Source organism: Myxocyprinus asiaticus, chromosome 48 (assembly GCF_019703515.2).
Source record: "Myxocyprinus asiaticus isolate MX2 ecotype Aquarium Trade chromosome 48, UBuf_Myxa_2, whole genome shotgun sequence".
Taxonomy (NCBI): domain Eukaryota; kingdom Metazoa; phylum Chordata; class Actinopteri; order Cypriniformes; family Catostomidae; genus Myxocyprinus; species Myxocyprinus asiaticus.
Window position 1 is genome coordinate 22,963,300 of NC_059391.1, and position 25,335 is coordinate 22,988,634.

At 40.6% G+C, this 25,335-nt stretch overlaps 1 protein-coding gene across 2 annotated transcripts in view; it reads left to right on the plus strand.

Moving 5' to 3' along the window:
* Positions 1-873: 873 nt before the first annotated feature.
* Positions 874-25,335, plus strand: part of LOC127437294 (leucine-rich repeat-containing protein 4C-like) — a 125,322-nt gene continuing 100,860 nt past the window's right edge. The window contains exon 1 of one of the 2 annotated variants that reach the window (XM_051692140.1): positions 874-2,313. The gene's annotated coding sequence lies outside the window, so the exon portion shown is untranslated. The remainder of the gene's footprint in view (positions 2,314-25,335) is intronic. The other variant, XM_051692141.1, reaches the window with a different exon arrangement.

The following is a 25,335-nucleotide window of genomic DNA, read 5'->3' on the forward strand; positions in this document are numbered from 1 at the left end:
TTTTTTGGGGTGAACTATTCCTTTAACTTTAAGCAGATATATGCATTTAACATTTACACTCTCTTCCAGGACAAACAGACCAACAGTAGCCTATTGATGACTCATCTTGCACACAGAGGTGTATTCAGATGTTTGTCCAAAAGAATGAGCATGCTCCTCCTCCTAACATCTGAGACATCCATCCATTTTCTGTTGCCGCTTTTCTTATATAGGGTCGCGGGTAGTACTGGAGCCTATCCCAGCTGTCTCAGGCCGAAGGCAGGGAAACACCCTGGACAGGTGGCCAGTCCATCACAGGCCCATCTGAAACAGACAATAGCAAGTAAGTTATGTGCCGTCTGTTATCTTTACACACCTTTTATATCATTTATGGATCTTCAAAAACATTTACTTTCGTTATAGTCTAGTGAATTGTTTTGAAGTGACGATGGGCTATTTTGGAGATTTCAGTCCTACATTTGTTCATGTTTGAGTATTTTACTGTAGATAGTCTCCTACTGTATATTAGTGACTCTAGAACTAGAACGTGACCAGCTCGTGGTTATGATTAAACGTTTGACAATTATCTGCCTGTTTTGTCCTCATGGTCCCATGGTTTTTTAAGGCTCAGGTGGGTCGTAAGGCTGAGTACAATGTCTAGACAGGGGACGGAGAGTCAGTAGATGGCAGTCGTGTCCCTTCTCCACCAGACAGGAAGTTGCACATACACACAATCACACGCGCATATTTGCGTCAAACAGGCACCACAACCCTTTCCCATATATCTACCAGTGTAAACGCACACACACTGCTTATCATATGATATATAGTGTTCAGGGTTTTTACGATCGACCAATCATTGGTAATGGCAAAAGATGATCGGAGCATTGACTTTTACCCATCCAAAAAGACGCCAGGACAGTTAGATGAAGAGTGAGTCAAATAGTTTGGACTAAGGGGCTACATCAATTCATATTAGAAGGTTCCCGACGTCACTGAGTGGTAGAAACCTCACTGCGCTCTTCTGAGAGCCGAGCGTCAGTGGACACTTCTTGGTACCACACTCGATATTTCAACTTTTTTAAGCGTTGTTCTACGAGAAGATCTCCATGCATTCAATGCATTTTACCTCTTTATATACTCCTGCTTGTGAAGGGACTCGCTTGTAGCTGTTCTCTTATCGGTTCTGGTTTGACACGGAGCGAGGAACACCATCATTCGTGCGGATTTTCTTAGCGTGCGCGCTATCAGAGGATTATTGCCTTCGTCGGAGTTTGTCCCTTCAGCACGGTGAGGGAGAACTGCATTGAGTTAGGTGGTTGAGAATATGTGTAGCTTTTGATGAATACCCCCTCCCTGACCACCGACAAGTTTATACACATCAACAGGAAGTACGTTAATGTTCGTCTGTCCATCGAATCACTAGTAATCTAACCAACAAGGAAATTATTTGACTCTCTCCAACCAAGCGCGTTTTCATCCAGTTCCCTTTCTCTTTTTCAGAAGACGTTGATGGTCTTGGATTTGGAAACGACTTGATTTGCCTGGAATCGCTTGATGTGATATAGCTACGAATATTGCTTGGATTGTTGAGGGGTTCCCTCACTCCCAAACCATTCCATAGGACTTAATCACATTTAAAGGAAATAAGCGTCTTGAAATCCGCACTGGGCTGTGAGTAGAAATCTAATCAGATCGGGCGCGTTAAGGGGGAAGAAAGGGACGAAGAAAAGTTCAATTTTAAGCCATGACTGTGGAATAAGAGTATCAGACCCTTTACATTTATCGAAGATCGGGACGAAGATGCGGAGAATGGTCGGGGATCTCAGGGATACGACCCAGCTAGATGCGTTCGGGTGTCTTGAATGAATCCCAAATCCAAAATCGGTATATATCAATGCACAGTTTGCCAAGAATGCCACATCAGACCGGGAGAGCAACGTATTCGTTTTGATTTCTCAGACTTGGCACACCGGACTTAAATTATGTTTAGTAAGATCGCATCGAAATATTTGCTCTAGATGCACTTATTTTATTCGCCGTGTCTATAATGGCACTGCAAGGAAGACCGAATGGATATACGGGACCGAATTTCTTCTCATAGACGGTTGTGAATGCAAAACTGCTCGAGGATCTTTTAGGCACTCGTGCCTACAGAACAGCCTGTTTCAGATTGGATAGCCACAAACTACATGCTGAAGAACATTTCATTCGCATCGTGCCAAATTGCTTGAGAATTGCGGATGGATTTGCGTTGCACTTCTCGTTTGGAGGGGTACGGATCGGCGCTCTCCGTATTTTTGCCTGCGATTTGAATATTCAGCCTCGAGAAAAGTAAGTCATTCATCGTTTTCTTGCAAAGCTGATCACTTAGACGTCTTTCTGCCATTTAATGCATCATATCAGGATACTGTATCTACATTGAAAGCGGTCTAAGATCACGTTAAGATATTAAGTTTTTGAACCAAATGTCTTTACGCACTCTAAATGTAATAAAAGCTAAATGTAATACAGACGTGTGTAGTAGATAATTAAAAAGGTCATGGCAATGCATGGCGCTATAAAAGTCGGTGAGCTGGGTTGTACTACCACTGTAATTTGAACAGTCGTTCAAAATATTATTTCACTAAAAAAAAAAAAAAAAAAAAAAAAAGAAGAAAGCTTTCTCTCATAAACATGTTCTTTTTTTCTCTCGGGCACTGTCGTGAGCGAAAGTGTGTGTGGTAGAGTGTGCGTGTGAATGCGCGTGCGAGCGCTCGCTCGAGCCCTTGATAGATGTGTGTGCTATTGACAATTGCACTGTGTTCCACATTTGCGGTCGAATCTTTCATTCATTCATACATCTACATTAGACTTTGTGGTGTCACATCCGATTTTTAGGCACGATTGTTTCGATAATGTCTTTTTATCTTTCTTTCATTGTCTTGTACAAATCAGTATGTACGAAAGAAACTGCAGTTATTTGGATGATGGTCAGGCATAGACTTGGTCAGTATGACGGTGTTACTGGAGGCAGAGATGCTGTTCCTTCTTTTGCTTGTCCGATTGGACCGTTTCTGCATTCCACTGAGAATTCGACAACTGAAAAACTGCTATATAGGCCTTTTGCAGTATGCATTAATTGCACATAAATTATGCAGTTGTAGTTATTTGTTCGTGATATATATATATATATATATATATATATATATATATATATATATATATATATATATATATATATATATATAATTTATTTATTTAATTTTATTGTCTAGGCTTTCTGAACAAGCCATAGAATAGACATGATTCAGGGCTGCCGGAGTTCGGCCTTTCTCCGGGAGCTGTCCATTACCGTGGTGCTGAAATCCCCGCCATCAAACCGCATAACCGCGCTATACTGTTTGTGTTTTTCCTACTTCACTTCCTCTATCAGCCTTGGACTGATCCACATCTTTGACCTTTGCGTTGTGTTTATTTGTTAGAGTTTCAGATATGAATATGCTGTTGCACTATACTATACAGTATAGTATATAATTATTATAAATACTACACTGTAATAAATACAGTCTATACTTTTGCATAAGTAAGCCAGATATATTGCAATATGGATTTATTACATTATTGTACAATCTAGTGCATTTGGTGAATCTTGTTTAGAAAGAACATTTTCAAGTATTTTTATACATTTTAAGAGTATAGACCCAACAAACGTTGCCTAGATTAGCCATGCCGCAATTCTTAGGTCATAGCTGTCAATCATAATTAACTGTCCTCTCTACTGAGAAAACGATTATCTGCCTTGTATCACAGTTACCTGCAGTTTGCTTTTGACTTCATTATCATCTGTAACAAGTCAAACATTAAAAAATAAATCAATCTTTCAACTTTTTAATTTGGGATGAATACCATGGTTAAAGCAATCATTTCTGGACACCTTTAGATTCAGATCAGTTCAGGATTTGTTTTGCACTCCCAAAGATGTTTGATGTGGCTTGGCTTTAGATGGAAGTGATACATGCAGCTACAGCCAACTGCTTGTGTTCTAAGTATGTGTGATGCTGTCAAAAGTGTTTAAAGGCATTTGTTGATCAGGTTGACCTTTTGAGCAGAAGGCAGTAAGGCATTAGAGAATCAATTCCTGTTTTGAAGATACTACATCTGCACATAACACCAGACAAATCGCATGAAACATTTTCAAACAAGAGCAATCTCATGCTACCTTTTCTAAACAGCCTATAAACTGCATCTCCTCACAAAGAGATAGCAAGGAAGTGACATTTTTTTTTTCTCATCCTTGACCTTCAACTAAACAATCTCTTTTATCTTTATTTTTTCCATGTTCTTCTCATTATGGCTTTTTTAAACCATGAACATGTAGCACTTGCTCTTTTCTTTTTCTTTTCTTTTCTTTTTTTTTTTTTTCAAAAGCTGAGTGGAATGAATTAGAGACTGTATACGTGTGTATTGAGCCGATTATATCAGTCCGTCTGATGAGCTCCATTTTGTCCCTCCGAAGCAGCCAGTGCATGGCTGCCCACTCACCGTCACCCTTTGGGAGAGCTTACTGTTGGCCGTACGCCCGATCTGAAGCATAGATGCCTGCATTATCACAAGACCCCTTTTTGCAGTAACTGTCTTATACATAGTTCACATGTGTAGAGCAGGTTTAGAGTCTTAAATCTAATAAAAAACAAAGTGAGTGTCACACATTAGAAATTCAGCAAATGTAAATGTTTCAAATGAAAGGTAAATAGCAAGTCCATTCATTTCAACTTTTCAGAGCATGCACTATAAAAAAAAATAAAAATAAAGAATATATATATATATATATATATATATATATATATATATATATATATATATATATATATATATATATATATATATGCATTCCACTGAGAATTTGACTACTGAAAAACTGCTATATAGGCCTTTTGCAATATGCATTAATTGCACATAAATTATGCAGTTGTAGTTTTATTTCTTGATATTATATATACCTTTCTGAAAAGGTGTTTGAAATACATCAGTCAGGAAAGGGTTACAAAGCTATTTCAAAGACTCTGGGACTCCAAAGAACCAGAGTGAGAGCCATTTTTTCCAAATGGAGAAAACTTGGCTCAGTAGTGAACCTTCCCAGTGACAACTCATCCAGAAAGTCACAAAAATGCCAAGGACAACATCCAAGGAACTGCAGGCCTCTCTCACATCAATAAAGGTCACTGTTCATGACTCCACTATCAGAAAGACGCTGGACAAAAATGCCATCCATGGAAGAGTGGTGAGGCACAAACCACTGCTAACCCAGAAGAACATTATGGCTCATCTTAAATTTGCCAAAACACATCTTGATGATCCTCAGACATTTTGGGAGAATGTTCTGTGGACTGATGAGTCGAAAGTGGGAAAGTTTGGAAAACAGGGGTCCCATTACATCTGGTGTACACTGTCAGAAATTTTATGCAAAAATTGTACCTTTAGAGGTACAACAGCTTGTTTCTGGGGAAGTACCCTCAAACAGGGTTGAATGAACATTACATTTATATAGCACTTTTCTGACACTACACTCAAAGCACTTTACACAGTGAACAGGGGACTCTCTTCAACCACCACCAGTGTGCAGCATCCACCTGGATGATTCAACAGCAGCCATAGTGTGCCAGTACACTCACCAGCTATTGGGGGGGAGGAGAGAGTGGAGTGATAGAGCCAATTAATGGATGGGGATTATTAGGAAGCCATGATTGATACAAGCCAATGGGGGAATTTGGCCAGGACACTGGGGTTACACCCCTACTCCTTTCAAGAAGTGTCCTGGGATTTTTAATGACCACAGAGAGTCAGGACCTCAGTTTAACATCTCATCCAAAGGACAGTACCTTTTTACAGTATAGTGTCCCCATCACTACACTGGGGCATTAGGACCTACACAGTCCACAGGGTAAGCACCCCCTGCTGGACTCCCTAATACCCCTTCCAACAGCAACCTTAGTTTTCCCATGAGGTCTCCCATCCAAGTACAGACCAGGCTCAACCCTGCTTAGTTTCAGTAGGCAACCAGCTTTATTGAGCTACAGGGTGATATGGCTGCTGGCAAAGGGTTGGGGAGTAACGGAATACATGTAAGGGGATAACGTATTTAAAATACAAAATATTAGTAACTGTATTCCACTACAGTTACAATTTAAATCATTGGTAATTAGAATACAGTTACATTCAAAAAGTATTTTGACTACTGAAGAGATTACTTTGCAATTTATTGTCATTTGTTTAATTTAATATTTAGTCCTTTCAGCTGAAAAACATGTATACAAATTATGCCATCCAAAGTGCATTTGAACAGTGGTGAAACACTTTCTTATGATGTGTTACATTCATATGAGCAGACAGAGAAGTTTGAAGTAAGTTTGGAGCAGAAGAAATAGAAATAAACCTTGTGTAAATTGTCAGCTTTACGCTAAGCTAAAATGCTATTTCTAGCCATTTTACATGCACATGTTACCAGGCACGATCATATTATTTTATCGAGAAAATTCACGTTAGATCATAATTTCTTTTTTTCTAGTAAGACCTTTGATATTAGGGCAAAAATCATATTCCTGAAAATCATTTTTGTATTGTTTTCCTGTAAAAATATCAGAAAATCCTTAAAACAAGATCAGTTTGATTAACTTGTTTTAGAAACAACACTGCATAAGATATATATAGGTTTTTCAGAGAATGTATTTTTAACGTGTATTTTGTCTTACTGTACTGGCAGAGTTTTATAGTTAAAACAAGTGAAAAAATCTACCAGGGCTGAAGAAGTAAACCAAAGTATTTAGAATACGTTACTGACCTTGAGTAATCTAATGGAATACATTACAAATTACATTTTACAGCATGTATTCTGTAATCTGTAGTGGAATACATTTCAAAAGTAACCCTACCAACCCTGTATATATATATATATATATATATATATATATATATATATATATATATATATATATATATATATAGGTGTTTCTTCAACTTCGGGGACTTGCTCTGTGGACTTCTAGAAAGTAAAGTCTGGTTAAAACATTTCCACCTGACGACTCCGATGACGTACGTACCCTCCCTTTCACCACTCCAATCCCACTGCCAACATCGAGAGTGCCAAATTACCATGGGGATTGAAACATGAAGTCCTATTAGCTCTGCTGATCTTCTGGAAGAAAACGTCCTGGTTACTTGCGTAACCTCCGTTCCCTGATGGAGGGAACGAGACGTTGTGTCGATGTAGTGACACTAGGGGTCACTCTTGGGAGCCGAGACACCTCTGGTCTTTGATAAAAGGCCAATGAAAATTGGCGAGTGGTATTTGCATACCACTCCCCCTGACATACGGGTATAAAAGGAGCTGGTATGCAACCACTCATTCAGGTTTTATTCTGAGGAGCCGAGACAAGGCCCCGGCCATTTCAACGGGTAGTTCAGCATTGTGGCAGGAGGGACACAACATCTCGTTCCCTCCATCAGGGAACGGAGGTTACACAAGTAACCAGGATATTCCCTATCTGTCACTTACTCGACGTTGTGTCGACACTAGAGGTCCCTATACAAAACGCTGCAACTGGTTGAACTGTGTTACGTGAACTGGCGGTGTGTGACGGGCAGACCACTTTGTGCCTCGTAGCCAGCACACCAGGCCGACATGTAACCTCCACCAACACAGTTATGAGTGTCGAACGGCCCTTTGGGGACAAGTCGACTAACCAAAAAGATAGAGATGGGCTAGCCCAGTAGTGGCCTCTTATCCCCTTTTTTTCCCACTCCCTAAAAAAAGGGGGATTAACTGACTGGGCCCACCAGGTCTAGTCGGAGGGGTGTCCCTCCCAAGGTGAAGACACCACGGAGACCACACCCCGCCCAGGGGGGTGGGGGGGTGGGGTATTTAAGTGGAAATACGTCACATGGTCTTGCCGAGCTATGTCGGAAGTATGCCATGTGGGGGAGTCCCAAGGTAGGTCCTGCCCTACGGGGGAAGGGTTACTACAAGCATGGTGACTGGGGCAGAGGTGCCTCTGCCCAAGGAAGATGCAGTTTGCCAACAGGGAAACAAATTAGCGGAAGATATATGTCGCATGGGGTTACCTACGGGGAACCACCACATGCGGAGCACCTACCCCAGTACAGGGCTTAGTTAGCACGTGTACTGAGCCAGCTGCGAGTCTCTCCGCAAACTCGTCTGCCACAGGGCTCAGAGGAAATCAACCAGGGAACACAGTTTGTGAACACTACTGGGAGTTAACGGCGCACGTCTTCAGCTCAGGGGAGGTGAAAGGCGCTATGCACAAGCGATACACCTGGCCGGCTGTCCCGGACTTACCTGCTTGTGCGTGCCACTACATGGGATGAAACCGGTTCCACCCGGAGATTGTAGAACCTCGCAGAGGCGTTGGGTGTTGCCCAGCCCGCTGCTCTGCAAATGTCTGTTAGAGAGGTGCCCCTGGTCAAGGCCCAGGAGGCTGCTACACCCCTGATAGAATGGGCCCTTAGCCCTACCGGGGGCGGCACATCCTGGGCATGATATGCCATAGTTATGGCATCAATGAGCCAGTGGGCGATCCTCTGCTTGAAGACAGCACTTCCTTTCCGCTGTCCACCAAAGCAGACAAAGAGCTGCTCAGAGACTCTGCGTGTGATCCAAATAGATGTGTAAAGCACGCACCGGACACAGCAACATCAGGGCTGGGTCTGCATCCTCTTGGGGCAGCGCTTGCAGGTTCACCACCTGGTCCCTAAAAGGGGTCGTGGGAACCTTGGGCACATAGCCCAGTCGGGGTCTCAGAATCACGTGAGAGTAGCCCGGACCAAACTCCAGGCACGTTTCGCTGATGCGTTACGCTTGCAGGTCTCCTACCCTCTTGATGGAAGTGAGCATAGTCAGGAGGGCAGTCTTCAAGGAGAGTGCCTTAAGCTCAGCTGACTGAAAAGGCTCAAAGGGGGCTCTCTATAGACCCTGAAGAACTTCAGACAGGTCCCATGAGGGAACGAGGCGCGGTTTGAAGGGATTCATTCCTGCTGTGGAATGGGAGGTCCGTGGGGGAGGTGGTCACACTGGGGTCTCCAAATCGCCCCCAGTGCTAGCCGTGCTGGCCTCGTACCCGTAGGTAGAAGGACCGAGGCGGGGAGCCGCTGGGGCTTTTTCTTACGAAAGCAAGCCACGACCACAACGTTGCCATGGTCATGTTCTCGCAGTGAGTACATGATCCATCCACAAACGCTGTCTCCGCATGGGTCACGCCCAGACACGAAAGACAGTGATCATGACCGTCAGAAGTTGAGAGGTAACGACCGCAACCAGGAATAACACACAAACGGAAAGGCATCTTTAAAAAGATTTTCCGTGTGTGCCGCTCTTTTAGAGAAATATATTCTTTCAGAAAACTATACTCTCTTTTTTCTGCTGAAGCGCCCAGGGACATTCTCTGCAGTGCACCAGTGCAGAGGAGGGAGAAGCCGCTGAAATGCGGCGTCAGATCCAGCAGAGGTGAATGAACAGTCAGCTCAGTAAACATCGACCGTTTGGCTCCAAAGAGAAAATCTGAATGAGTGGTTGCATACCAGCTCCTTTTATACCCATATGTCCGGGGGAGTGGTATGCAAATACCACTCGCCAATTTTCATTGGCTTTTTATCAAAGACCAGAGGTGTCTCGGGCTCCCAAGAGTGACCCCTAGTGTTACTACATCAACACAACATCGAGTGAGTGACAGATAGGAAACCAGTGACTGCTGTGGAAGTGCAGCTGATGACAAGGGAAAGAACGTGTGACAGCTTGAAGAGACAGATTACAGGAGGAAATAGACCCTAACTGGGGTTTTATGGGCTAGCTTCCCATAACAGCAGGCTCCATCACCCTGTTAAGGCAAAAGAGCCACCCTCATTTGGCTATGAAAGTTCAAAGAGAAGAATACCCCCAGAGTCTGTGACAGCGGGAGTTTAAAAAGACTCTCTGACTGGCTTCCCGGTAAAGAACATTGGCATGGACATGACAATGAATCAAGAAATTGGCAATACTCTTGATAAACCAGCAGCTGGACACATTCTTCGGACCTGTAGGTGTGGCTGGACGAAAGTAACATCAACTCGTGGTCTTAAAATTACTGAAGAAATGTACGAAAATCTCCAACCCAGGACCCCACATTGACCAGATTCTGTTAAGAGGAAGTTCGAATCAGTCAGATGAAACTCAACAGCAGGAAGAAGCCCACAGTCCGCAGAGCATCAGCACCCTATGGGATGTAAAAGAAGTTTCAGACACAAGCAACAGTCCAAGACACAACCATGCACATCGCAAAGTGGAGAACATGCAAGGATATAAGGCCGTTGGTGAAATGGCCAAAATCTAACAGCAAGGGGTGGGAAATCATCAATGCAAACATGAGCCTGATATCAAGTGGCATCAAGGGATCAACAGAAAATAATTTGGAGAAAATGGGCGACCTAGTCTACAGCTACGGAAAGGATAAATTTGGAGAGAAGGAACAAATCAGCAGGAAAGATATGTCTCCTCCCCTCAAATCCCGTCGTCTCCAGGAAATCCAACGACTTGTTAAAGAAAGAAGAGACCTGAAGAAGTTGTGGAAAAAAGCAACAGCAGAAGAAAGGGAGGGCATCAACTTGATTCAAGAGGACATAAAACAGAGGCTCTCGAAGCTACGTAGAGCAGAGAATCTAAGGAAATGACGCAAAAAGAAAGAAAAAGCAAGAACAGACTTCTATAAAGATCCCTTTAAATTTGTGAAAGGCATTTTGGAAAAGTCCAACATGGGAGAGCCGGTCGTGGGCTCATCCTAAAAGCTCCTCAATGGTACAAGACAACATAAGCACAGAAGAGATGGCTCATAGTGGAGGAAGTGAGAAGACAGGAGGAGGCAGAGCGACACGCCAAGGCCGTCGCTGTGGCCAAGCAGGGCCAATTGACTAACTGGGAGAGCCTGGAAAAGAGGAAATTCAGCTGGTGGGATATCTGGAAGATGTAGGAATCTCGACTAAGCTTTGTCATCAGAGCCAATTATGACCTCCTACCCACACTCCAGAACCTGAAGCAGTGGTGGGGAGAAGACCCCACTTGCTCTCTTTGTCAAGAACCTGCATCACTAAGGCACATTTTAACAGGATGCACTATGAACCTCACCCAAGGGCATTTCTGTTCCAAGATAGACGCTAGCTGTCTGAAAACTTGGTTATGCCGCCAAGTGTGGTGAACCACCACAAATGCTCTCCCTCAAACATCGGCAGGAAATGTCCACATCACACCATTTGTACCAGCAGGCCAACCTCCAGAGCACCATATAACATCAAAGGATGCAAGCATTCTGATTGGAAAATGGGCATGGATTTGGAAAAAAAGCTTGTATTTCCCCCTGACATTGTAACAACAACACTCTGGCCAGACATGATCCTGTGGTCCACAACAGCCAAGCTGGCATACGTCGTGGAATTGACAGTACCATGGGAAGATGGTGTTGAAGAAGCTTATAAGAGGAAAAAGATCAAGTACTCTGAAATGGCAACTGAAGCTGCCCAAAACAACTGGAAGACCAAGATTTTCCCTGTAGAAGTGGGATGCAGAGGATTTGTTGCTACATCTACAACCAGTCTATTGAAGAAGATGGGGGTGAGGGGTCACTCCCTCCAATAAGCAATCAAGTCCTTGTCAAATGCAGCAGAAAAAGCAGCAATTGGATTTGAATTAAAAGGAAAGACAACAACTGGGCTGCAAGATGAAAACTGGAGGTACAGGACTGCATTGGGATTGGGATCCCGTGGGTCCCGTGAGACCCAACACAAATCTTGAGGGAGCGGGCGGTTTTAACTTTGCTGCGGGTGGGAGTGGCCGGTCAAAAAATATACTGCGGGTCCCGGGATTTAGCTAGCGCTAATAAGAAGGATGGAGTCAACAAATGTAGTTGAAAAGAAGATTAAAGCGGGTGTTTACTATAAAAAACCAAAGCAAGGCAAGTCTGACATTTGGACAAATTTCTCAGTTGTTACTGACAAAGATGGAAAAGAATTGGACTTTGTAAGTTGTGACAAATGTGCAAAAGTATTGATATACAACGGGCACAAATCTGGCACCTCTGGGTTGAGGCGACATACCTGCTCCGTTCTCCCGAGTCAAAGTAAGCTCTCCTTCAAAGATAAAGCACCTCTTCCTGCACATATTAAATAAGATACTACCGAGAAATGTGTCGCACTTTGCTGTAGAGACATTCGGCCATATGACTTCGTTGCCGGGAAAGGCTTTGTTGACATAGTTCAACATTTTGTTAATGTAGTCACTAAATATGGCAGATTTGATGTAAAAGATGCTCTGCCTCACCCAACCACTGTCTCCAGACATGTTCGAGGGGAGAGTACAGGCACTGTAGGCATCTGTGGCAACGGAGATGAAGTCCATCATTGAAATGTATGGATGTGCCATCACAACAGTTATATGGAATGAGGATTACCATAAAACATCATTCATATCCAGCACCATCCATTACAAAACAAAGACTTCAGTCTCGTTTCGAGGGTGTTGTTTGTGGCTCCCTTCGAAGATGGTGTGTCAAAAACAGGAGAGAACCTCAGGAACCTGCTGATCCAGAAACTCCGTGCATTTGGAATAGACACGTCACTGCTAGTTGGCCGTGTTGTGTTTGTCACTGACCGCGGAGCCAACATAGTTGCTGCCCTGCATGGATACTCCAAGCTGAACTGCAATGCGCACATCCTGAACGTCACCCTGTCCAGCGCATTTGCCCCAGATGTGTTGGCCAAGACAGTGAAAACAGTGGTTGCATTCCTCAAGTTATTCAAGGATGCTACTAATGACCTCGAGTCTGACAACTCCACTCCCAGCACATCGCTTGTGCTGCCGTGGTCCTTCAGACTCATTGAACACTGCCAAGCAGCAACCCTCAATCCCTTGCCATCCGAAGTCGCCAGTGTGTGTGCCTCACATCTGGAAGAACTGATGGGCACTAGTGACACATCAGCAAAACCCCTCCACATGATGTACAGGATTGTAACGCTCCTGACACCTAAAATGCGATTGCTATGGATGCTGGGCCCAGATGCAAGAGACAACGTGGTCAAAGGTATGTAATATGAATGCTTTAAATAGGCTATATAGTTTTGAATATTATGTTATAGGCTATCTTGTTTGTAGCCTTATTTTAAAGTGAACTTAGCCTATTTATATTTGTGAAAAAGTCTAGGCCTATAATAAAATAATAATAGGCCTAACAAACTTTATTTACATAGCACTTTTCGAAAACAAGTTTGCAAAGTGCTTAACAGACATGAAAACAGAATATACACAGTGCAATTACAAATTAGAATAAGTTCAATGCAGTCAAGAAATAGAAACATAGATAAAGGACAATTAATAAAAATCTTAAGAATAAATAAATGAATAAGAGCATAAAGCAAAAGAAAACTCTAATTAAAAGCCATTTTAATAAACTGAGTTTTTAAAAGAGTTTTAAAACAATCCAATCCAAAGGTGCAAAGGAAATTATCCACAAAATGCGGTTTGACCTGGTTCCGGCCGCAGCAGAGGATGAGTCACCACCAGCCAAAAAGCAAAGCCCCTCTGACCGATTCACAGACTGGGAAGACAGTGCCTCCTGCGTTTCAGCGCCAAAGCCTGTCAATGCTGAAATAGCAGAATATCTCAGCACCCGACTCTCGGACAACCCAGACAGTGTGCTTGAATGGTGGAAGTTCAACAGAGAGTGCTTTGCTGTGCTCTCAAAACTTGCACATTTCATCTTGAGTATCCATGCATCTAGTGCGCCATCAGAGAGGGCATATAGTGTGTGTGGGCGCATCTTGGAAGAGAGACGCACAAGCCTGGGACCGCAGTTGGTCAGTAACATTCTCTTCCTCCACAGCAATCTTAAGTAGGCCAAGTGATTCATTTGTTTCATTCATTCGTTAAGTTTGTTTAATTTATTAGTATTATTTAGGGCATTCATATGTCTCTTTTTGCTAGTTGTTAACAACATAAACAGGTGTGATGATGTCTGTGTTGTTGAGCATAGGCTACGTTTGAATGTTTTTTTTTTTTTGTTGTTTTTTGTTTTTTAAGAAAATACTTTGAGGCATCTGGCTATACAGCTAATAATTTTTAAGCTGCTGTTGTTCGTTTTATTTCTTATATTGTGATATTTGCTTTGACATAACAGTTGTGATGTTTTCTAATAAAAGCTGAGAGATTTTTATTTATTTCCTATTTATTTTATTTTTATTTGGCTATTACTTTGTAATCTGGCATTTAGAGACCTTAATTTGAATTTTAAAGTAAAGTAATCCATATAAATATTGTGCCTCGTTAGGCTATCACAGCGTTTAACTGTTATTGCTATTTGTCAATTATGGGCGTGAGTTATTGCGCATACGTTTGAATATAATGTTTTTGTAGGCTCCTTTGCAGCCTAACAGTTGTGATGTTTTGTAGCCTATCAAAAGCTGAGAGAGTTATATTAGGCTAATAAAAAATAGGCCCAAGCTATTTGCCATGTGTGGTGCTTTACTTTGGCTTGACATGAACACATTTATCTTATGGTCCGTTTAATTGAACGCAATGTTTTATGTCTGTTATTCAGAACATTTAGCATAGCCCTAACATTTGTGTAAACTCAGACAGAATGTTTGCGGGTGTGGGCGGGAGTGGTTACACACATTGTGGGAGCGGGTGGGAGTGGAACACACACTTTGCGGGAGAGGGAGGTAATGGTCAGAAATTCAGCGGGAGCGGGATTAAGAAAACAGTCCCGTGCAGGGCTCTAACTGGAGGGTATGAAACTGAGGGGGGTGTACCTGGGTGTACCTCGTACCACCATTGAGCCATCTGGAGATGTCGTCGGCTTGTCAACAAAACATCAAAGAAGAAGGGTGCCCACCTGAAAACCCCGATGACGTACGTACTCTCCCTTTCACCACTCAAATCCCACTGCCAACATTGAGAGTGCCAAATTGCCATAGGGATTGAAGCATGAAGTCCTATTAGCTCTCTATATATCATCTTTCTCACACTCACATTTTTTTTTTTTAACTACTAAAATTGTCCAACAGCATATACACAAGCATCACACAAGATATTTCACAATATAATATCCACCACATCTTAAATTCTGTATTGTGTTTAATTGAATCCTGTGGTCAAAATAACGGTCATGGAAATTATGTTTTTAACTTTTTGAAATAAAACGGCAGACTTATTTTTCTTGCTAAGGCAAATTTAATTGCTAACATATCCTAAATTCACACAATTAATAATATTTTTTTATACTTTTTGCAAAATTCACTGACACTTTTATTAGCTTGATAGGAGCAACTTTTTTGGGGTGTGGTGGAAATGACGCCACAACTGTGGGACAGTCATAATTTTTGAGAAATTGAAGAAATCATTTTCACACAATAAATAAGTAAATGGTTTGGTTAATTTAGTCTATTTTCACATTATCATAGTTTCATAATTTATATTTTTATAATGGATTTTCAAGTTTAATATTGAAAGTGTAGGTCTAAGACAAGGCCAAAAAAAGTACCAAAAATTAATGATGAAGGCCTGGTAAAAAGTTTCCAAATGAGTTTTATGTAAATTTCATAAATAAATAAATAAAAATATAATAAAAGTTGAAGTCTGTTCGTTATAATAAAAATCAACCCCTGGGACATGAAATTGCCAGAAGGTGAAGAAACACACATATATTAGGACAGCATTTTGAACCCAAATCAGCCAGGAACGCCTCTTTTTTTTTTCTTTTTTTTTTTTTTTTTTTTTTTTTTTTTTCTTTATTTATCACACATTATACATTTGCACATATACGGTGAAATTCTTCTTTTTCACATATCCCAGCTAGGCTGGGGTCAGAGTGCAGGGTCAGCCATGATACGGCGCCCCTGGAGCAGATAGGGTTAAGGGCCTTGCTCAAGGGCCCAACAGTGGCATCTTGGTGGTGCTGGGGCTTGAACCCCCGACCTTCTGATCAGTAACCCAGAGCCTTAACCGCTGAGCTACCACTGCCCACACGCCTCTGGTTCCCCCTCAACAAAAATAAAAAAGGTGCTTTAAATCTGCAGAAATCATTACCATCTTCAGATTATTCTAGATCTAGTAAGGGTCAAACCAAATAATGACACACGCAAGTTGCCATAAACAGCACTGACATTTGTCTTGTTTAAAACAGAATAAAGAAACAAAGCCTTCATTGCATCCCCACCTTCGAGCAACTGCCCCTATTCCCTAAGGTGAACGGAGGATTTAAAAAAAAAATCTTCTCCCACTCTTCCAGGCACTGAATGGGAAAAAAAAAAGAGTAGAGAAATGATGGAGTGATGTTGCCTTGGAGAGACGAATTGGGCCTCTCATTTTATGTTCCTTTGCTGTCAGGAGCTTTAGCATGATGAAGCTGCCGGGTTGGGTGGAGAGATGACATTTGTTTGTTGGTGAATGATGCAGAGTGATTCATGTTTCTACGGAGACGCGCCATCCCTCACTCTGTACATTGTCAAAACTTTTTTTGCGCTCAGCGCTCATCAAGGAGAGTCTGAACACCATTTATTGAGTTTTTTAGTTTGGTCTTAAAATTTAGATCTGTATTAAGATTGAGGTTCACATTGTAGCAACATGATTTGTGGAATCGCCCCGGGCAAAATTTTTGAGATTTATTAAAATGGTTATGTCGTAATGTCCTCAATGTCTCGTAATTGATGAATGACATTGTTTTTCAAGCTCTGCAGCGGAAAGAAATCTGGGATCATATCTGTAATATTTATGGAGTGTGCTAATGGATTTCTGGAAATATGTGCTACTTGATGCTAGTTTATTTTACAGCTCAAGTGTGACAATGGTAATATCCCTTCAGTCTCTTGTGTGGTTTCTACAAAGTGAACTGCTGTAGAGCAGGATGGGCATGAACTGGGATTAATCATGGTTTAAATAGAGTATGTAGGATGTAAATGATGTAAATAGAATGTTAATCTCCCTCCTGTTGTCTCCTTCCATTGAGAATTACTTTTGTCTGAAAAATTAATGAACAAAACTTTCACACACACACAAAAAAAAAAAAAAAAAAAAAAACAAACGACATGGAACATACAATATGTGTGCAGTAGATTCTTAAAGGAACAGTTCACCATAAACTGAAAATTCTGTCATCATTTACTTACCTGTTACATGTTTAGGATTAGGAACCAACAACCAGTTCCATTTTGAAAAATTTAACGATATGATTTTTGTGACTTTTGGTTCCATTAACAGTTCTTGAACGTGCATTCTTCTGCCTATGTGGACACAACACTGTACTAATATACTGAAAGTGTTTCCTGCACTACCATTAAGTGGCACTGCAACACAACATTTAAATTTGCAGCATAAAAAAATTCAGTGTGACAAGTGTAGTCCAATTCCCAAACAAAAGACTCTTATGTTTCTTTTTTTCTTTCTTTTTTTTCCTCTACAGCATGAAACATGCAACGCAAACAGTGTATTCAGGTTCCTGAAGGAATTACTCTTATAAGCCGGTTATTTTTATTTTTTATTTTTTATTTTTTTAAAGCAAATCATTTTCTATTTTGATCTATAAAAGCAAAGGATTTCATTTACAGTTAAAGTTTGGGTTAGTCTGTAGTCTTTTTTAAATTTTTTTTTTAACATTACTTTTTTTTAATTGATTAGTACATTAAACAAAGACAAGTAAAACATATATACACAGAATCAATATTTAACCCCCACTATTACCCCTCCCCCTCCCCCTTCCATCCCCAACCCCACCCTGACCCTCAACAAACATTCCTGTGGTCACATATGAGTATACACACACACACACACACACACACACACAAATAATAATAATAATCACACGCATTAACAACTACACCTCTCTATCCATTGCCCCTCCCCGAGAGCCCACCAAAAACAGCCAATATTTGCCCCATTTCCCCACAAATGAGTCCAAATTCCCCAGTCTTCTAGATATCCCTTCTTCAAAAGCCGCCACTCTCCCCATCTCCGAGCATCACTCCTGAAATGGGGGTGCTCTAGCCGACTTCCATCCCCTTAAACTATTTGTCTGGGGATCATGACACTGGTTAGGACCCAATTTTTGATGTGTTTATTCTCTATATTGATGACGCCTCGTTGCCTAAAATACAGAGTCAGGGGCAAAATTAAATTTGAGTGCCCAATACGTCACACATAAAACTCTGAACCTTCAACCAAAATTCTTGGATCTGAACACACCACCAAAAAACATGGGTTGTGTCTCCATCTTCTGATTGGCATCACCAGCAGGTGGGCGTGTCTTTAAGACCAAGCCTATACAATCTAGAGGGGGTCCAAAAGAATCGATGTAAAATCTTGAAATCCTAGAACACTCTTCTCCAATACCAAGTTTAAATATTTCTCCCATAATCTCTTGATAGAAGTTAAAGCTCCATCCCCCTGAATCTGAATTAGCAGGGAGTAATACACTGATGCCTCATGACCTTTTCCAAATGCAGTAATCACCACTGTCTGCCACTTTGGGGGGGGGGGATGCTACTCCCAAAAATAGTACAGAGCAGGTGGCGCAGCTGTAAATACCTAAAAAACTGAGATCTGGGAATCCCAAAATGTTGAACCAAATTTTCAAAGGATCTCAACACTCCTGAGCCAGTTCTTTTGAATCTACAGCATGAAACATACAGTGTCACCAGAGTAGTCTGATTTATGAAACATACAGTACAGCGCGACCAGTAGTGTTGTCCGATTCCAGAATCAATTACTCTTATGAGCTGGTTCTTTTGAATCTACAGTGTGAAACATGCAGCACAACCAGTGTAGCATGATTCTGGGACGAATGTCTCCTATGAGCAGCTTCATTTGAATCTGCAGCGCAAAAAATAAAAGACAGCAGGACCAGTAGTGTAGGCCCATTCCCAAATGAATGACTCATATTAGCCGGTTCTTTTAAATCTACTGCGTGAAGCATGCAGTGTGACTAGTGTAATCCGATTCCCGAATCAATGGCTCTTAAGGCAGAAACATACTCTACGTAAGTATGTAAATGCAGATGTGAGCACTTGGCGACTGTATTGCCAATGTGCCAGGGGTGGCGTAACCGAGTTTTAGCCTACACCTCAACTGAACTTCAGCTAACATAAAAATATGTGCACTTCCGGTGCATGCATTAATAGTAGTACAGCATGGGAATTGACTGAAAAGGGGTGAATACTAGCTGCTTTGAGTCACTGATTTCCTGTTCTTGATAGATAATAATGATCAAACTGATGTCTCACTCTAGCAATCAATAGCTCAGGCTTCAGCAAATTTAAATAAGTAATGGGTGCTTAAGAAATCCATTTCATAATGGTTTGGCTTCTTATCGAGTCATTTGTTTTGAACCAATGCTTTAGAGCAAGGGTCTTCAACAAGGGGTCCGCAACCCTCAGGGGGTCCGCTGTGGTACCGCAAGGGGTCCGCAAATTATTGTTTGATCCACCATTGGTATTTGTAATAATCATTCACTCGCATGTGAGCGACAGCGAAAAAGAAGAGTATGAATTTTAGTCTATCCACATGTTGAAGTCCTTCGCAGCTGCATGCCAAATCTTAAAGTGTGACTAAACAGCGCTAGTCAACAGAAGTGCGCAGCCCAGACAAACCCTTTAAACGACCACCGCTCATCACAAGCCGCTCAATGCACGACACACATTAGGTTTAGCAGTGCTGCAGTGGACGGTCACATGAGTAAACGCATCTGCTTTGCGTTGGTCACGCTGAGCATATGACAGCCTACAGTTTTTTTATTTTTTATTATTCATTGCTTTTTTTGCTTTCAGAACAATAGCTTACTTGTCTGGTGTAAATAAATAGTTACCACTGAGATTATCAAGCTGGCATACACAGTCCTTAACATTCCACACACACACAAGACGGTGACTCTCAAATCAACATAATTTAAGTCATACATGAAGTCATTGTTTTCCTTATTACAAATTTTTACTCAATAAAATGAACAGTAATTTTGAAATATATGTATAAAATCGATCACTCACATGAGATGAAGACACCATTTTTGTTACCGTATAAAAGTTGTTTTATTCTGCATGGACAGGGTCTGTCTGTTTTTCTTTCTGTCTGTTTGTCTGTCTGTCTGTCTGTCTGTCTATCTATCTGTCTGTCTTTTTCTTTCTTTTTGGAGGAGGTTTGGCACAGGGATTAACAAGGAAAATTAAAAATGTCACTCCATGTCAAAAATGTTGCAGACCCCTGCTGTCCCTGCTGAAAAAGACCAGCTAAAACCAGCCTAGCCAGGCTGGTCAATTAGCTGGTTTCAGAGAGGGTTTGAACACTTTTTAGGTGGTCAGGCTGGGAAACCAGCTAGCCTCCCATCTTAAACCAGCTTGGCCAGGCTGACCAGCCAAGACCACCCAAGACCACACTGACCAACTAAGACCAGCCTGACCAACTAAGATCATCATGGCCAGCCTGACGAGCCAAGACCAGCCTAACCAGCTAAAAAAGTGTTCAAAACCCCTTTAAAACCAGCTTAACCAGCTACTGTATGACCAGGCTGGGCAACTAGCTAAAACCAGCCAACCATCTTATGTTGGTTATAGCTGGTCTTTTCACTGGGGCAGTATTTAATTATAATTACAATAGCTTTGCAATGCTAACATCTTGAAATATGTGTACAAAAAATAATATGGTACAATAGCACTATAAACCTTTTCATATGGATAAAACACAACACTTGATTTTACACAATATGTAACAAATGTTTTGTTTCTTGTTACTCTACCCAATAAATGGGTTCTTAACCTAAAGTTCCTTAACACTTTAAGACACTAATGTACTTTAAACAGTATCATTCTTAACTCAAAGGGACACTAATCTCAACCAGGGTAACTAAAAAAAAATAAACACATATTATAATATACAACTACATAATTAACATTAAATGGAACTTAAAGCATAACTATAACCCCCAATAACCTTTAAATGTTAATTAATAACACCCCCAAACAGTCCCCAAATCCTGCACAGATGGACCTCATTAATTATGCAATGACAACAGCCAATAGCAAGTCCTCAAGCATTAACAACAACAGATGTTAAAGTATGTTCCAGGAAAGGACTATAATTCAATGTAGTTTTAGCATCTGATATTAATTTAAATAGGTAAAATCGCCATTTTGCACTTTGCACCAAGAAAGTAAAAAAAAAAAAAAAAAAAAAACCCCCGCAGATGTCTGATCGATCCATCTAACCACTGAGCTACAAAAGCCCCAGAACCTGAATGAAAAAGACAGAAATAAATTAAAGTGGATGAGGGTGCGCTGGCTAGCTCTCACTGGCATTCTATGTTGTTTGTAGATGCGTGCTGAACTATAAGGAGATGTTCCGGTGTACACAAGTCCAGATGTTTATGTAGGTAGTTATAACTTGCATTATATGACTTACAGTATTTGATAGTCATAGAATGACCGTTTCACAATGTTATCAAGCTAAACTGTTTGCACAATGTTATCAAGCTTATCAAGGAAAATAACAGGTTTTAAAACCTATGTGGGCTTCATGTTATTCTTCTTTCAAGAGGGACATTTGACTTAATTCACTGTAAGACAAGATTGATATCGAAGATCAGTCATAAAGTCAGCAGAATTAGATAAAGTAGGATAAAGAACAATATTGCTTTGTATCCTATTATTGGGGATTAGGAAATAACTTTAACCCTTAACTCTTCAAGTTACACAATGTCGAATGCAATATGCCATTTTCATAAAGATATAAAACACAGGACATTTTGTGCTTGTGTAATGTTGTTGAATGCAGACACAAACAATAATACGAATATCAAACGATTTAATAGATATGTACATAAAAAAGAGGGACCCATACACAAGAACACACAGTGTTGAACCAATACAGTGTTCCATTAGTATCCAAACTGAAAAAAAGTTGCCTCATCAAAGGTATGTGTGAACTGTGAATGTAATGACAAGTGTATAGCCAGTGTCTCTCTGTGTCAGCGTGGAAGTAGATTTGAATCTCTTTAGGTAGATTATGTCAGCATTCGAACTGTGTTTGGTGATAAATAACTATTCAGTGACCGTGCTTTGACAATGTTGGAAGCTGATCTCGTATAAATTGGCCATATTCATTTATTTCTTTTTTATTAATTGGCCATATTAACTGCGAAATGTTGTTGTGATGACATCTCAACCAGCCCAGTTTGCCACTTAAACTCATTCCGGCGGCAGTGCAATGTGCCATCCGGTTCAACATGCTTACCATGCATTCTTACGTTACCATGGCAGTAACAAACTTCAGTACTTAAGTGTGTGACAGAATTACCTTCAAACATCTGTGCCATTAAACCGGATGTGTTTTTATTCAGGTAAGTTGCTATAAATATATTAACTTTAAATAACTTTCCTCGCCTAGCTCCGCCATGACAGTAGTAAACAGAGACAGAGAGAAAACTCACCGAAGAAGCAGACTAATCTATTGCACCCCTTGTGGCAAGGTTAAGAATGCAACGTGTAGTTGCATTGACTTATGAATTGTGGTCTGACACATTTCAGAACACACCGACACGTGAAATCGCGATTGAGATGCAAGCCAGCCTGAATGAGCCAGTTCTTTTTAATCTAGAGCGTGGCCAGTGTAGACCGATTCCCAAATGAATTTCTCTTATGAGCAGGTTCATTTGAATCTACATCTTGAAATATACTTGACCAGTGTTAAAATCTGAAATAATCTCATCACTTGATAATAGACTGCTGAGGGTAGTAAATCCAATAAGAATTAATATCCTATTTCCAAATACTGTATTTCTTCCTCAAAAGTACTAAAATAATCAATAATGGAACCTTTAAGAAACCAGAATCATTTAGATTCCCATCTCTACTCATGTTGTTCCAAACTTGTATGACTTTCTTTCTTTCATGAAACAAAAGGTGATTTTTTTTTTTTTTTTTTAATTTTTTTTAAAGAATAGCCCTAGCTTTATCCGTCAGGTTCCCCGTTCTGCACCCTCGCTCTACATAATAAACACTTTTACATAAGGGAGTTTAGCTTGTGTAAAACCCAGCTTGGGCGTGATTTAGTATTCATTCCTTAAACTGCTGGAGACTTCTATCAATAATGGAGCCTGTCTGTCCATTTTCTTTTTCTTTTTTTTTTATATCATTCCTAGGTATAATTTCTCCTTGAGGGATTTGGTTCTGTGTGAAAGGCAGATTAAACAGTGCAAGAGAACCGTGGCACCTCACCTCACCATTGTCTAAATCTTCCATGTCACAGCATAGAGATTTCTTTCCCAGGAGTCAAACTACAAGGCCGCATGCAGGAGGTTATGTAGGTAGCGTGTATTGATTGATGGGCGAGAGCTAAGGGGAAGATGGCATTGAATCTTTTTTTTTTTTTTGTCTTAAAGCAAGTATTTTTCTATGTCAGAATTCAGCCGTCAGCACATGTTGTGTATTTTGTATTCATTGCAACAGTGTGAGTAAATGGACCGGTCGACCTTGCTTCAAAGAGACTGAATATGATATATAACAACACATCTCTGAGTTTTTAAACATCATTATTTAATGTCTTGTTGAGAAGCTTTCCCTTCTTGATCATTAGTTTTTCTGCATCTTAGAAATGTGCACCTGAAATACCATCATGCCCCATTTTAGGTAATAGTCTTAAAGGGACAGTTCACCCAAAAACTTATTTATTCACAGAAGGAGACATTTTGACTAATATTCACACAGCTATACTCCATACAATGCCAGTTGTCTGTAAAGCTCCAAAACTGAATTTCTTTTTTATTTTTTTTAAAAATTAAAAAAGCCATAAAAGTAGTTAATACAAAGTCTTCTGAAGTCATACAATAAATTTGAATGAGGAACAGACCCACATTTAAGTTGTTATTCACTGATTATCTTCTCCTCCAGTGAGCTGTTAATTCTAGAACCGCTGAACTCGAGAGCTGGATCAGTCCGATCAAATGAATAGTTCAGTCTGATATGTGAACCAGATCAGGCAGTTCATTGAATAGAACAGGCCTGAAAGATGGTCTGTTTGGAATTACATGAGGGTGAGTACACAATGACAGAGATTTCATATTTGGCTGAACTGGATATTATCTAAAATCTGATCCATTCTTCTTTGCAGCATTTACGGTTTATCCCTGACCGTTCCGCACACTCTTGCATTTACCTTTCATTAATCACCTTCTCTTTGACCTGAGTGTCTTGAAGTGTGAGTGTGTGTGTTTTTCTTGAGTGGTCTCTCGTCCACAGCCCCTCCTACTGGATAAGCACAACACATTTGCACTAATCAATCAGTGCTCTGCCTCGCCCCATCAGTCTCCTGGATAATCTGCTCGACATCATAAAATGGCCATCTGGCCATCATCCCACACCCACATAACCTGGGTAGTAGGAATGTGCAAAACTACTGTATTATAAAATTAGACTAATGAGTGGACTAGGGATAGTTAAATTGTACCACAAATGAAAATTCTATTATTTACTTCTGTGGAACCCATTCAGTGCAATTGAATGGTGACTGAGAATGAACATTCTGCTTAACATGTGCTTTTGTGTTCCATGGAAAAAGAAAGTCAGGTGAGTATATGACAGATAAAAAAGATACATATGACAGAGGCATTCACATGGAAGACATTCTTGCACTGAAAAACAGATAGATAGAATGCAACTGAAATTGAACTTTAAAATAGAACTAAAATGAGCTATTTTAAACTTAAAATGATGTCTTTGAAAACACAATGTTCATGGCACAAGACGCTGGCAAAAACAGTGCTTTGCAATGACCACAGACATCCTTTTTGCAAATGTACATACACCAACAATTAAAAACATTTTGAGTCCTTAATTGTCTTTAAATTTATTATTGAAGGCATTGGATTTGTCTTTTGATGGCTGTAGTTGCATTGCTTCGAGGTAGATAAATTAAGAGACAACCTTTCAGAAAGGGTTTAAGCATGCTGACAACATGCTGTGCATGCTAAAACCCTTTTTGAGAAGTTGCGTCGCTTACTCTAAAAAAATATATTGAAGCTAAAATAAAGAGAGAATTGAGAAATCTAGTCTACCTCAATAATCATCCAGTTGGTTGTTGGACGTCTAGTGCACTAGTCAACCATCTTGACCCATCTCTACTGGGTAGAGCTTATTTTTACACTGTTCCATACCTGAATTAATTATTTTATTCAGTGAAGCACAATAGGATATGCTAGGCATCATTCTTAGTCATCATTTTCTTTTATGTTTGGAATTTTTTTTTTTAATAAAAACGAATGGTGACTAAGGCTATCAGTCCCTAACATTCTGCTTAACATCTCTTTT